Here is a 13,335-nt window from a genome sequence, read left to right as displayed (position 1 = left end):
ATCATAGCATCTTCTTCATGTCCCATCCCTAAAAATTATTAGTCCCCGTAGGGCTTCTTCTTTTGCAACAATAGCCCCAACAATATGGAATTCGTTACCATCTTATTTAAGGTCTGAACAGAATTTAGATAAATTCAAGGGTGGCCTCAAAAGCTTTTTATTTAAAGCCGCATATGACTGTTAATTGATCTATGGGACTTTTTCTAGCTCATTTTCTATACTAAAATTTATTTTTTCCGTTTCCCTATGTTATTATCCTTAATTGTTCTCTCTCTGTCTTTCAAATTGTATTTCTCCCCACTATCCTATTGTCTCATGTAAGTTAACAGTTTGTTAACTGGACCCCTTTTAAAATTTTTTTACTGTAAAGGGCTTAGAATTTATGATTAGCGTTTTATCAAATTTTTAATAAAATTGAAACTTGAATATTGATAGTTGAATGTAGATGACAAATTCTATTGCCATTATTGCTGTTTTGTCCTCTTATTGGATTGGATTTATTACATTTGACATACCACTTGTACGTGAGTATTAAAAGCGGTTTACAACACTAATATATTAGAAATTAGGGTTACAAAAACAATTACATTGAAGATAAAAGTTACATTATTCAATCCATTGGAGAGAAGAAGAGCAGCACGGGAATAACAGAAAACATGATAGAGGAAGACATGAGAAAAGAGTGGGAAATAATGAACATATGAGGATAGAAATATAGAGGTTAAATTAAGAAAGAGAGACGTTGACAGAGGAAGAGATTGCAATTAGCAAGATGTGCTCACTCGCAAACTAAAGAGAGCCATTGCACAGGGATCCATTGTGTTGACGAACCAGAATTGATTTCAATTGCTTCCGAAAAGAGATGTGTTTCCTCATGGACATCAAGTCGTAGGGAGTTCCAGAGGCTAGGACCCACATATATATAACATAAGAACATAAGAACATAAGCGTTGCCTCTGCCGGGTCAGACCAGGGGTCCATCGTGCCCGGCAGTCCGCTCCCGCGGCGGCCCCCCAGGTCCATGACCTGAAAGTGTTCCCTACCTAACCTAAAATATCCATACCCTATTCGCTCAATGTCCTGTAAGGTAAACCTCTATCTGTACCCTGTTATTCCCTTTGCTTCCAGGAAATCATCCAGTCCCTTTTTGAACCCCAGAATTGTACTCTGTCCTATCACCTCTCCGGGAAGCGCGTTCCAGGTGTCCACCACCCTCTGAGTGAAGAAGAACCTCCTTGCATTCGTTATGAATCTGTCTCCTCTCAGTTTTTCTGAATGACCTCTTGTTTTAGTTGTCCCTGCTAGTCTAAAGAATCTGTCCCTCTCCACCTTCTCTATGCCCTTCATGATTTTATAAGTTTCTATCATGTCCCCTCTCAGTCTCCGCTTCTCCAGGGTAAAGAGCCCCAGCCTGTCCAACCGTTCGGCATATGAAAGGTTCTCCATACCCTTTATCATCCTCGTTGCCCTCCTCTGGACCCTCTCGAGTATTGCCATGTCCTTCTTGAGGTATGAGAAGGCTCTTCTTCTAGTTATCTTCATTAATAAGTTATTTTCTCTCTAATCTAACTACTTTCACTTTGATTATTGATTTTTCCGTGAACCGAGTCGAGCTCCTTTTGGGGAGATGGCATGGTATATAAATCCAAGATTTAGATTCAATTAGATTGGGCCAAGGACTAAAGAATGACACGGGGAAAAATTCTGTCCCCGTTACCGTCCCATCCCCGGACCACCATCCTCTGCACCGCCCTGTCCCCGCTGGTCCTTTCACCGCCACATCCCTGTCTCTGCCATACCCTTCACCGCCCCCGCTGTCTCTTTCACCACCCCGTCACCATCTTCAGCGTCTTCTCCTCTCCATCCCCCCATCCCCAGCACCCTTCACGCAGTCCAGCAGCTCCCTCCCGCCGGCCAGCTGTGCATTTCCCTCCCTCCCTCCTTTTCCCTTACCTTTTCTTCTTGAAACTGGTGATTTCTATAAGGCTACGAGCTGTATTACAGCCGGAGCCTTGAAGTTGCGTCAGGTTGCCTGCTAGAAAAGTCTCCTCCGATGCAACTGGAAACAGGAAGTTGCATCAGAGGAGACTTTTTCCAGCAGGCAACGAGACGCGACTTCAAGGCTCCGGCTGTAATACAGCTCGTAGTCTTATAGAAATCACCAGTTTCAAGAAGAAAAGGTAAGGGAAAAGGAGGGAGGGTGATGCATGGACAGCCGGCGGGAGAGAGTGGGCTGCCGGATCAAACCCTCGTTCACCGTGCGTTCACTACTTGTTCACCGCTCCGTGCTACCATTCACTGCTCCACGGGGCGGTGAATGGCCTTGTCCCCAAACTCGCGGTGACCCCTTTTTTTTTGGTCACCGTTTTGATGGGTTACCTGCGGCTAGCCGCGGGTAACAACCACTGTGTCATTCTCTACCAGGGACTTCAATCAGGTCATGTTGTGAAGATTTGAAAGCTCTATTAGATTGATATCTGACCAGATTTTTATACAGACATACTGGAAGCTGGTGATGCCATGCTTTGAAGACCAAACAGAATAGCTTGAAGTCAACCCGCTTGGTTATTGGCAGCCAGTGCGGACCAAACAGAACGGGAGTAATGTGATCATAACTGTGCAAACCTGTTAGGTGCCTGGCCTCTTGAATGACTATCCAAATTCAGTGGCCTCAGTTTAACTCAAAAGCTCTTTCCAAGCTACCATGTGCAAACAGAGAAGACGTGGAGATTACTGTGCAAAAGCAGTCTACAATATTTCTTATGGAAAATCGCTGGCGTAGCAAGGTGACTGGCGCCTCTCTCGTGTCCCTTCCTCGTACCTTTTTAACTTCGGAGGACCACGTCAGCTTCAAAGCTCTCTCCGACATCATTTCCTCCAGAAGCGACGTCAGAGAACGTGCCAAAGCTGGTGCCGAAGTTAAAAAGGTACGGGGGGGGAGGAGTGGGAAGGGGGCAGAGAGAAGGAGGGGTGCCGGCACCCTGAGGAAGACCGCCACCCCCACCCCCTTTACTTGGCCACTGATGAGACTAAAACAAGGGACACCAACAGAGTTATCGCTTAAGGCAGCACTCTTTTAGATGAAAGAGTATTATTTTTTAACTAATAAATGAATACTGCTTGCCTGACAAAACTTATAAGACTCAGGATGGTATGAGAAAACAGGTAGAGCTTCCCTGCTCCAGACCTTTATCTCCATCCCTCCTCACCTTTGTATACTCTTAAGCTCCTTGCAAGTGTTTTGCTTGCTTTTGTGATGTTATGCAGTTTCTGGCAGCCTAGAAACTTTTCTTCGGTGAAGCCTGATAAGAACATAAGAATTGCCGCTGCAGGGTCAGACCAGTGGTCCATCGGGCCCAGCAGTCCGCTCATGCGGCGGCCCTTAGGTCAAAGACCAGTGCCCTAAATGAGACTAGCCTTACCTGCATACGTTCTGGTTCAGCAGGAACTTGTCTAACTTTGCCTTGAATCCCTGGAGGGAGAGCGTTCCAGTTTTCCACCACTCTCTGGGTGAAGAAGAACTTCCTTACGTTTGTACGGAATCTATCCCCTTTTAACTTTAGAGAGTTCCCTCTCGTTCTCTCTACCTTGGAGAGGGTGAACAACCTGTCTTTATCTTCTAAGTCTATTCCCTTCATTATCTTGAATGTTTCGATCATGTCCCCTCTCAGTCTCCTCTTTTCAAGGGAGAAGAGGCCTAGTTTCTCTAACCTCTCACTATACAGCAACTTTTTCAGCCCCTTAACCATTTTAGTCTTCTGCCTTAATTGAACTGCCCGCCCCCTTTAGGACTGGCAAATGTTAAAATGCCATGTTACTGATTAGGAAGGCAGCGCTCTGTGCTATGATTGGCTCTATGAAGCTAGCTCCAAGAGAGATGCAGCTAAAAAGCACCACAAGTCTTCAGTAAAGTCTTGGAAAGGCAATGTGATCATATACATAACCGAAGTCAAATCCTATCAAGCTCTGCACGATATCCTGTAGAGACCAATAATTAAGCTTAATTAAGATTGTGTTACCTATATAAACCTTTTTCCTTTTCCTGCTCCTTATCTTCAAGTTAGATTTTTCCAGTTCAATGGATCGTCTTTCCTGTAGCAAACTATTTAGTTTGGTCCTCCTGCAGCTGATCAGTGACCTGCAGAAGAAAGTTACTGGGTAATCCCATCCTAACCAGCTTTGGTCTGTAGGTGTTTGTAAGAACATAAGAATAGCCAGTAGCCCGTTCCCATGGTGGTCAATCCAGGTCACCAGTACCTGGCCAAAACCCAAGGGGTAGCAACATTCCATGCTACCGATCCAGGGCAAGAACTTATTCCCCCATGTCTTTCTCAATAACAAACTATGAACGTTTCCTCCAGGAACTTGTCCAAACCTTTCTTAAAACCAGCTACATTAACCGCTCTTACCACAACCTCTGGCAATGCATTCCAGAGCTTAACTATTCTCTGAGTGAAAAAAAATTTCCTCCTGGTTTTAAAAATATTTCTCTGTAACTTCGAGTGTCCCCTAGTCTTTGTAATTTTTTGACAGAGTGAAAAATCGATCCACTTGTACCCATTCTACTCCACTCAGGATTTTGTAGACTTCAATCATATCTCCCCCTTAGCCGTCTCTTTTCCAAGCTGAAGAGCCCTTCATATGGTACTAGCAAGTTTTGTGAACACTGCAGTTATCCTTGAAATCTCCAAGATACAGATTGCTAGCCAGGGTATTTGCTCAGAGGCAAACGGGAGGCTGTCATCATAGGGGCAAGAGGAAGGATGTGGGCAAGACCTCAGACTCTCCAAGTGACCAAGGAATTAAACCTTGGCGGGTATTATAACAATTCAGAAGGATGTTTTTTTTCCCCTCTATTTTCAACTGTTCTTTTGAACAGGAAGAACTGCATGAGTTATGATGAAGGGAAGTTGCCATTTTAGTCCATTCTAGCAGAAAAACTGAATTTTCTAAATTAGACAGTTCTGTACTTGGAACACATGAGTTATCCACATAAAACGCAAGAAGTCTTTTCAATGTTTACAGAACGTCCTACTATTTTTCTAGAATTGCACTAACTTTTTTACATGCTATACTGAAGAGAATTTCACAGCCTGATGTACCATTTGCGAAAAGGATTTAAAAAACAAACAAACTTGAGACTTCCTAACACCACCAGATGGAGCTACAACTCCTCAAATGCTTTTACTAAAGTTGCATTTCAGAACTTCATACAATATTAGCGCAAACTTGAAACTTGTTAGCAATAATGACAGGCATTAAGCCAACCTTTTTTTTTTTTTTGTGTGTGTGTGTGTCCAATAAATTGTGCACATTCTTTTCTAGACAATGACAAAAGCCCCTACCTTCCTGTGATTCTGCAGCCACAGCAACTGCTGTAAAATTTGACTTCTGCCATGATATTTTCCACTGCATTGTAAGAAATCAGAGGCTTCCCATTGCTGGACTCGTAGGCAGCACTACAGAGTAGCAAATGCAGCCTTGAAAATGTTAGTTGCCCCCCCCATCCACACACATCTTTTGCCACCTCAGTGAACAGTGGTGTCCCCAGCCCAAAAATTTTAGGGTGGCAATTTCGGGAGCAAATTAGAGATATTGGGGTGGGGGGGGGGGGAGGTGCACAACTTTCACAAATAAAATTTACAATATATAACATGTCATATGGATACGAGAAAATCATCATTAACCATTTAGCATCACCGTGCTACAACTTTAAGAGTAACAAGCGCACCACCATAGTGGCTCACACAGGTCTAGAACTGAAAACAGTCCAACCTGCGTTTGTGACAGCCTTAAAGAGAATTTTGGTTTGCTTTCTATGGCAACAGCACAGCTACCTAAGACAGAGGTGTCAAAGCCCCTCCTCGAGGGCTGCAATCCAGTCGGGTTTTCAGGATTTCCCCCAATGAATATGCATGAGATCTATGTGCATGCACTGCTTTCAATGCATATTCATTGGGGAAATCCTGAAAACCCGACTGGATTGCGGCCCTCGAGGAGGGACTTTGACACCCCTAACCTAAGATGTCCGAGGTCAGGGAACACGCCTCTGATCCATAAGGTGTCACAGTTAGGCTAACCTCTCTGCTCACTGTAGGAACAAACAGGGAATGGCAGAGCCTAATTGTCCTACTGATGTATTGGAAAAGGACAACAGCCAAGTCAAGAACAGACCTACATAAGGACTCCCTTAATCTGGAATTCCCTCCCACTTTTTATTAGAGCAGAACAAAGTTTGGACAAATTCAAGAGTAGTTTAAAATGTTTTCTTTTAAAAAAATATATATATATCAACTGTTTTATTCAAATGGCAAAATATATGCAAAATAGCAGATACATCAATTTTCAATATATAACACAACCAAACAATGAGCAAAGAAAGCGAGCTAATACAAGTAGGGTCCAGGCTTGGACTCTTAGAGCCCAGACCCAGCTAGGCCCCACCTCAATGAACCCCCCCCTTCCCTCCCCGCCATCCCCCACCCACCAGCACCTCCTACCCCCCTAAACCCACTCTCAACCCACTGACAATAGAGGTACCACTGGCTTCCGTAATCGATTGGCAACTTGACTTTTAATTAGAGAGGGTAAGGTATCCAAATAAGATGCCCTAATGGACAAGAAGAGCTTACTCCTATGACAAGAAAACCAAGCTGACATAGATTCCTATACCATTAAAAGATTAAATTGATTGTGCCAATGCCAGATGGTGGGTGGGAGAGTCCTGACGCCAATGATTCAGGATGCACTTCTTCCTTCCAATATAGCCCTTACAGCAGGGGTGTCCAATGTCAGTCCTCGAGGGCCGCAATCCAGTTGGGTTTTCAGGATTTCCCCAATGAATATGCACTGAAAGCAGTGCATGCATATAGATCTCATGCATATTCATTGCGGAAATCCTGAAAACCCGACTGGATTGCGGCCCTCGAGGACCGACATTGGACACCCCTGCCTTACAGAGAAGTAGACTATTGCCTGCAGAGAGCCCTCCCAGATGTCCCGAAGCCAAAAAAATAATCCCTCCAACCCGCGAGGGGAGGGTATAGCCCACCAAGGTCTGCAAATAGCAACGTACCTCCAGCCAAAAGGTAGCAATAGCAGCACACGACCAAAGACCATGTGCCAAGGAGTTATCAACCCGGCGACATTTCAGACAAGTAGGGGTAGGGGGACACCCAAAATGAAAAGCCTATTTCTGGGAGATATAACCCCTATGAAGGACTCGAAAGCTCAGTGCTCTGCACCACCCTAGGGATCTAAAATGTTTTCTTTTTAAAGAGGCCTACGATTGGATTTTCCAGTCCTTCTATCCTTTATTTCTGAAGCCAATCCCTACCTTTTCTTATGCTATTGTGTTATCCTTTTCCATTTACTTTACTTATAAATTGTAGTTTTCCCTTTTATCCTCTTGTTTACAATTGCCCTTTCCCAATCAAGTATGTCTGACTGTACGAAGGTTCTGTCTACTATCTGTTGTCTGTTCCCCCATTTTATATTTTAGCTTTTTAATTGTACAATGCTTTGAATGTTATGATAAGCGTTTAATCAAATTTTTAATAAACTATGAACTCTTGAGCAAGACCCAGCGGTTTGAATCCAGAAATATCCTGGTCGGGGATCTTATGAGTATGAATGGCTATATGGTTAAATCTACAGTCTCAGTACCCTGAGATTGCGGGTTCAAACCCACTCGGCTCCTTGTGACCCTGGGCAAGTCACCTAATTCTCCCCCCCCATTGCCCCAGGTACATTAGATAGATTGTGAGCCCACAGGGAAAAATGCTTGAGTACCTGAATAAATTAATGTAAACCGTTCTGAGCTCCCTTGGGAGAACGGTATAGAAAATTGACTGAATAGTGTGAAAAGTCTCAGCCTCTGATAACTAGACCAGAGCTGGTATTGTGACATCATAATGCCTCATTCCACCATTGGCTAAGAGCCAGTCTCATCAGTGATGTCACAATGGCTTTGATTGTCCTATACTTGGCTCACTTTTGCTACATTTTGATTTCTAGAGTGGCGCAGTGGTTAAAGCTACAGCCTCCGCACCCTGGGGTTGTGGGTTCAAACCCACGCTGCTCCTTGTGACCCTGGGCAAGTCACTTAATCCCCCCATTGCCCCAGGTACATTAGATAGATTGTGATCCCGCCGGGACAGACAGGGAAAAATGCTTGAGTACCTGAATAAATTCATGTAAATTGTTCTGATCTCCCGTGGGAGAATGGTATAGAAAATTGAATGAATAAAATACGTATTTAGGGTTTGTAAGCTGAAGTGGTCAACGCTGTTAAGTTAGTCTCACTCTTTGAGGAAACTACTTTCTGTTATGTTAAAGAGTCACCACACCAGGATCTATTGCTTCTGTGAAATGCTGACAGGAAAGCCAAAGCTGAGCAGTGCAATGAAGTTTTTCCATGTCACCACGCCGTTTTCATGCCCAGAGCTTCGATTATGTAACTTTAGTCCTGAATCACTAAGTGTTGCTTTTTTTTTCCAGTTCCTGCTACTACAGACAAAAAGTACAGACCTTGATGGGCAGCTTTGTCCTATGAGAAGCGCAAAGAAGAGCCAAGGGCTGCCTCCTGCAGTCAGACTCCAGATGATTTTCTGTCCTGTTCCCCTGTTCTTGCAACTATTAAGGGGGCGAGAGACAGACTCGATAGTTGGCTTTCCTAGGAACAGGAAAACACACACACTATTAGGCAGGTGGCCCATTTACAGTACCTTTCTAACTTCTCCCCTAGTCCCACAAGTTGAAATAGTGGAATATGACCTCATTTAAAGGAAGTTTGGAGTCCCTTAGAGCAGTGGTTCCCAAACCCTGTCCTGGAGGACCATCAGGCCAGTCGGGTTTTCAGGAAGGCTCTAATGAATACGCATGAGAGAGATCTGCATAGAATGGAGGTGCCAGGCATGCAAATCTGCTCCATGCATATTCATTAGGGCTATCCTGAAAACCTGACTGGCCTAGTGGTCCTCCAGGACAGGGTTGGGAACCACTGCCTTAGAGGGTTTTGTTAAGCAGTATGAGTGTTGGAACGATTGGCCTGCCAGACAAATAGGAGGTAGGGTGGGACAAAACTGTTCCCTCTAAGCTGAGCAGGTGTCCTCCAGCTGCATTGCTACCACTAGGGGGTGGAATATTTTCAGTCGCTAAGGACAGGTATGTTCCCTGGAGTCCTGCAGAACTTGCCTGTCCCTCACAATTGAAAAATGTGACAGTAAAACAGCACCCTCTATTGGTGAGACTGTGGGTGGAGGACTCCTGCTCAGCTTAGAGGGAACATGGTTTTTCTTGTGTATGTTTACATATGTTTAAAATATATTTGTGTGTCGCATTTCTCTGTAGAATGTAAAAATTTAATAATAATAATAATAATAACTTTATTCTTCTATACCGCCACAATCTTGCGACTTCTAGGCGGTTTACAATCAAGAGAGCTGGACATTCAGTGAGTTACAATGGATAGTCAGAGTGCAGAAACATTTACGAAGCAAAATTATAGATATACAATTTGCTGAGCGAGAGTATAAGGTATACAGATTGGAAGAAATTTCCAAGTGGGCCTGTTAGGAGAAGGCCATGCAATTCAAAAAGTACAGCGAAAATTACGATAATAACAATTTATATATGTCACAGAACCAAGAGTTCTATGAGCAATTCTGGAAGTACAGCGAAAATTACGATATGATAATAATAACAATTTGTATAAATCACAGAACCAAGAGTTCTATGCGGACTTAAGAGGGGAGAGAGGAAAAGGGTAAGAGGTCGGGAGGACCGTTATTGAGGAGAGAGGGAAGAGCAGGTCAGTTGTTTAGGTATTTCAGACTGTTGTTTAGGTAATAAAGACTGAACTAAAAAAAAAAAAAGAAACAGTGGAGATAATCTGAAAAAATAAACTACTCTCGTCCACAAAATCCAAGTGAAAAAAATTCTTCTCCTCCTCCTCACCCTTTATGACAAAGACTTCCCCAATCCAATCCCCTTCAAGCGGATGTTTCAGGTGATATATGACGACTGATAACATCCATTCTAATTCTACCCCCCCACTTTCTCCTCTATCCCCATCGGCCACATTATCCAGGGACAGGGATTCAAATGTGGGACTGCCCCCTCCAAGTCAAAAATAGTTGATATTCCCTTGCTCTAATCCCTTCCCTGAAGAATTACATAATGAAGTCTGATGACAATTATTATTACTGAGCTTGGGAGAAGAACGCTGCTGAAAGACTGACTCTCCCCTTTGCCCTAATGAAGTAGTAGCAATCATGAAACGTTGGCCACCGTTGGGGGGGGGGGGGGGGGTGCTGTGAACTTTGCAAACATAGTTTAAAAGGCAGAGGTGTTAGTTTGCTTAGTCATTTACATTGAAGGTTTTTTAATGTCGGTGATGTTTTGACGGTAGAGCATGAAGAGAGCACTCACCACGTGACTGAGGCTTTTTCCTTTGTTATTTTGGTTTTTGGAGCATCTAGTACTCTGTGTGTATTTAGTGAAGAATAAGAATATATTGATTAATAATACTAAAAATACCAGAATTTTGTTTTTTTTATTTTGACTTTATACTAATGAAAGTGGAAGGCAGGCCAAGGGTTTACCAGATAGCTCCAGGTCATGGAATATTCACGGAATCAGTCCGGGTTTTACTTCTATTGAATGCAATAAAACCCAAACTGGTTCAGTCTGTCCTCCGTGACCTGGAGCCCTCTGTTAACCCTTTCCAGGGCAGAAAAATACTCTATCAGGGTTTTCAACCCAGTTCTCGGGGCAAACCTAAACAGTCAGGATTTTCAGGATATCCCCCATTGAATTCTTGGCCCCTAGCTCCAAAATGTGTGAGACCAGACATCCATGTCGTGCTTGTAGAGGGGCCCGGCAGCAGAGCATGAGGGGCTAGATATACAGAACCGAGAAGGAGAGACTTGCTGACCTTGGCAATGTGACTGCTCTGCCCCTATACTCACTCTTTGCTTGGGGGTAAATGACCGCAAACAGGCTGAGGGGTATGTGTACTGTGTATATAATAACTGATGTGTGGCTCTCTCTACCTGTGCCATAGCTACTCACACTGAGCACAGATAGCCAACATTATATTATCTGGGGTTTACGCTGTACGAAGAGCAAGACAGGGTTGCTAGATGGTGAAAAATTATCTAGCCCAACTGATGCCAAAAAGAAACCAAAAATAGCCCAACCATTCTGACACCAAAGACCCAACAAGGTAAATAGCTTACTATCATAGTAATAATACATTAACTTCCTTATTGTGCTGGTTATATATTATTAGCAAGTTTTGACAAGTAATAGGCAAGTGTTGAAGTGTCCCAGGAGCTGCATATAGAAGGGTTTTGGGCTGTCATCTCCAAGCAGTGTACAATAGTAGAAAGCTGTTCAGAAAGTCTGATGTTAGCAGTCGCTCTCTCGGTGTCAGGTCAAAAGCGCGCCGGGACAAAGGCGCGCCTAGACAATTGAGCGCAGTGCGGAGGCGTGCGCCGCTCAAAATTACTGTTTTTAGACATCGCGGGTCGTTGTGGAGGGTGTGGGGGGTTGTAACCCCCCACATTTTACTGAAAACTTAACTTTTTCCCTGTTTTTAGGGAAAAAGTTAAGTTTACAATAAAATGTGGAGGGTTACAACCCCCCAAGTCCCCCATAACGCCGGCGCGATGTCTATTAAGTAAAGTGGGGGGGGGGATTCCCCAACAAAACCCCCTGTCGGAGCCCCTAAAAACTGTAATTTTCTTTGTCGCGCGCCTCCGCCTTGCCCTCAGTTGTCGGCGCGCGCCTTTGTCTTTCGCGCCGTTGTCTATGAACCGCTCTCTCTCTCTGTCTTTTTTTTTTTTTGCAAGGCTCCACTAATTGGAGAAAGAGAGAGCTGTGATTGGTGTTAAGCTTACATTAGGAAGCTGTACACTAAATGCCGAGTGGCGTGGAAAGGGTAGATGTGAATTGCTTATTCGCTGTTTCCAAAAATACTAGGACTAGGGGGCATGCGATGAAGCTACTAAGTAGTAGATTTAAAACAAACCGGAGAAAATATTTTTTCATACAACGTGTAATTAAACTCTGGAATTCGGTGCCGGAGAATGTGGTGAAATCGTTTAGCTTAGCGGGCTTTAAAAAAGGCTTGGATAATTTCCTAAAAGAGAAGTGCATAGGCCATTGTCGCCTTGAGCCTGTATAGGTATGAGCGACTCACAAATGGAAGAGTAGATTAGACTATTGAGATGGCTTGGGGAAATCCACTGCTTATTCTTAGGATAAGCAACATAAAATCTGTTTTACTAGGTAGGTACTTGAGACCTGGATTGGCCACTGCTGGAAACAGGATACTGGGTTTGATGTACCTTCGGTCTGTACCAGTATGACAATTCTTATGTTCTTAACAAAAATTCTCATTTTATTGTGGTTTTTTTTGTTTGTTTTTTTTCCCTGCCTTTCGTTTTTTACCCTGATTGTCTTACTTTTCTTTAAGAAATTTGTATTTCACCCTCTGTTCTCCTTGTGTTTACTGTTTGTTAAGTATGTCTTTTAGTCCGTTTGGATGTAAAATTGTTAACGTACTGTACTGTTCCCCAAAGATTGTAATTTTTTTTAAAATGTTCATCGCTTAGAAATGTGATTAAGCGATTAATCAAAGATTTTATTAAACTTGAAACTGTAAACTGGGGCAGAAGACACTACAGGGATTCAAAGAAGGTTTGGATAAATTCCTGAAGGAAAAGGGGATTAAGGGATACAGATAGAAGTAAGGATAGGTTTTTTAGGGCAGGGAACACTTGACAGGTCATGGACCTGATGGGCCGCCGCGGGTGCGGACCGCTGGGTGCGATGGACCTCTGGTCTGATCCCGGTGGAGGCAACGTCTTATGTTCTTATGTATGTAAAAAAAAAACGTATATGCTGTATACCACGTTGTGTGAATCCCTTCATAAAGGCAGTTAAACCCAATACATAAATGTCAGTGCACTGCTCTAATGCAAGTTTATTGTATTGGCTCCAATACTGTAAAAAAAACAACAACCCAAAAAACAACAAAAACAAAAGTGACAGTTAAATAACAGACTTCCTGAATATCACACTGGCCACCTGTGATCAGTTAAGGATTCTACTTCTGCTAGCACTTAAGAATTTACAAGATTAAGTTCCCCAGCAGTCCTCCACCATCATCAGCAAAAACGTATCAATTATAAGACTTCCACATTTTTTTTTTGAAATATTAACTGTGTTAATCTTTTCCCACCCTTGTCACATAAAAACAAAATGTGTTCACATGAACTCCGGGACAGATGCACAAAGCATTTCCATTACGGACATAAAACGGGCAAA

At 43.3% G+C, this 13,335-nt stretch overlaps 1 protein-coding gene across 5 annotated transcripts in view; it reads right to left on the bottom strand.

The window, feature by feature from the left end:
- PEAK1 (pseudopodium enriched atypical kinase 1) overlaps nt 1–13,335 on the bottom strand; it is a 238,044-nt gene that overhangs the window by 46,016 nt on the left and 178,693 nt on the right. The window contains exon 4 of one of the 5 annotated variants that reach the window (XM_033920741.1): nt 8,530–8,674. The exons of 2 other annotated variants lie outside the window; for them this stretch is intronic. The gene's annotated coding sequence lies outside the window, so the exon portion shown is untranslated. Of the gene's footprint in view, nt 1–4,019; nt 4,139–5,345; nt 5,370–8,529; nt 8,675–13,335 lie in introns of those variants that run through there. 2 more of the 5 variants (XM_033920742.1, XM_033920744.1) reach the window with 2 other exon arrangements.

The sequence above is a fragment of the Geotrypetes seraphini genome, chromosome 14, assembly GCF_902459505.1.
Source record: "Geotrypetes seraphini chromosome 14, aGeoSer1.1, whole genome shotgun sequence".
Taxonomy (NCBI): Eukaryota; Metazoa; Chordata; class Amphibia; order Gymnophiona; family Dermophiidae; genus Geotrypetes; species Geotrypetes seraphini.
This window is presented reverse-complemented; position numbering and strand designations above follow the sequence as displayed.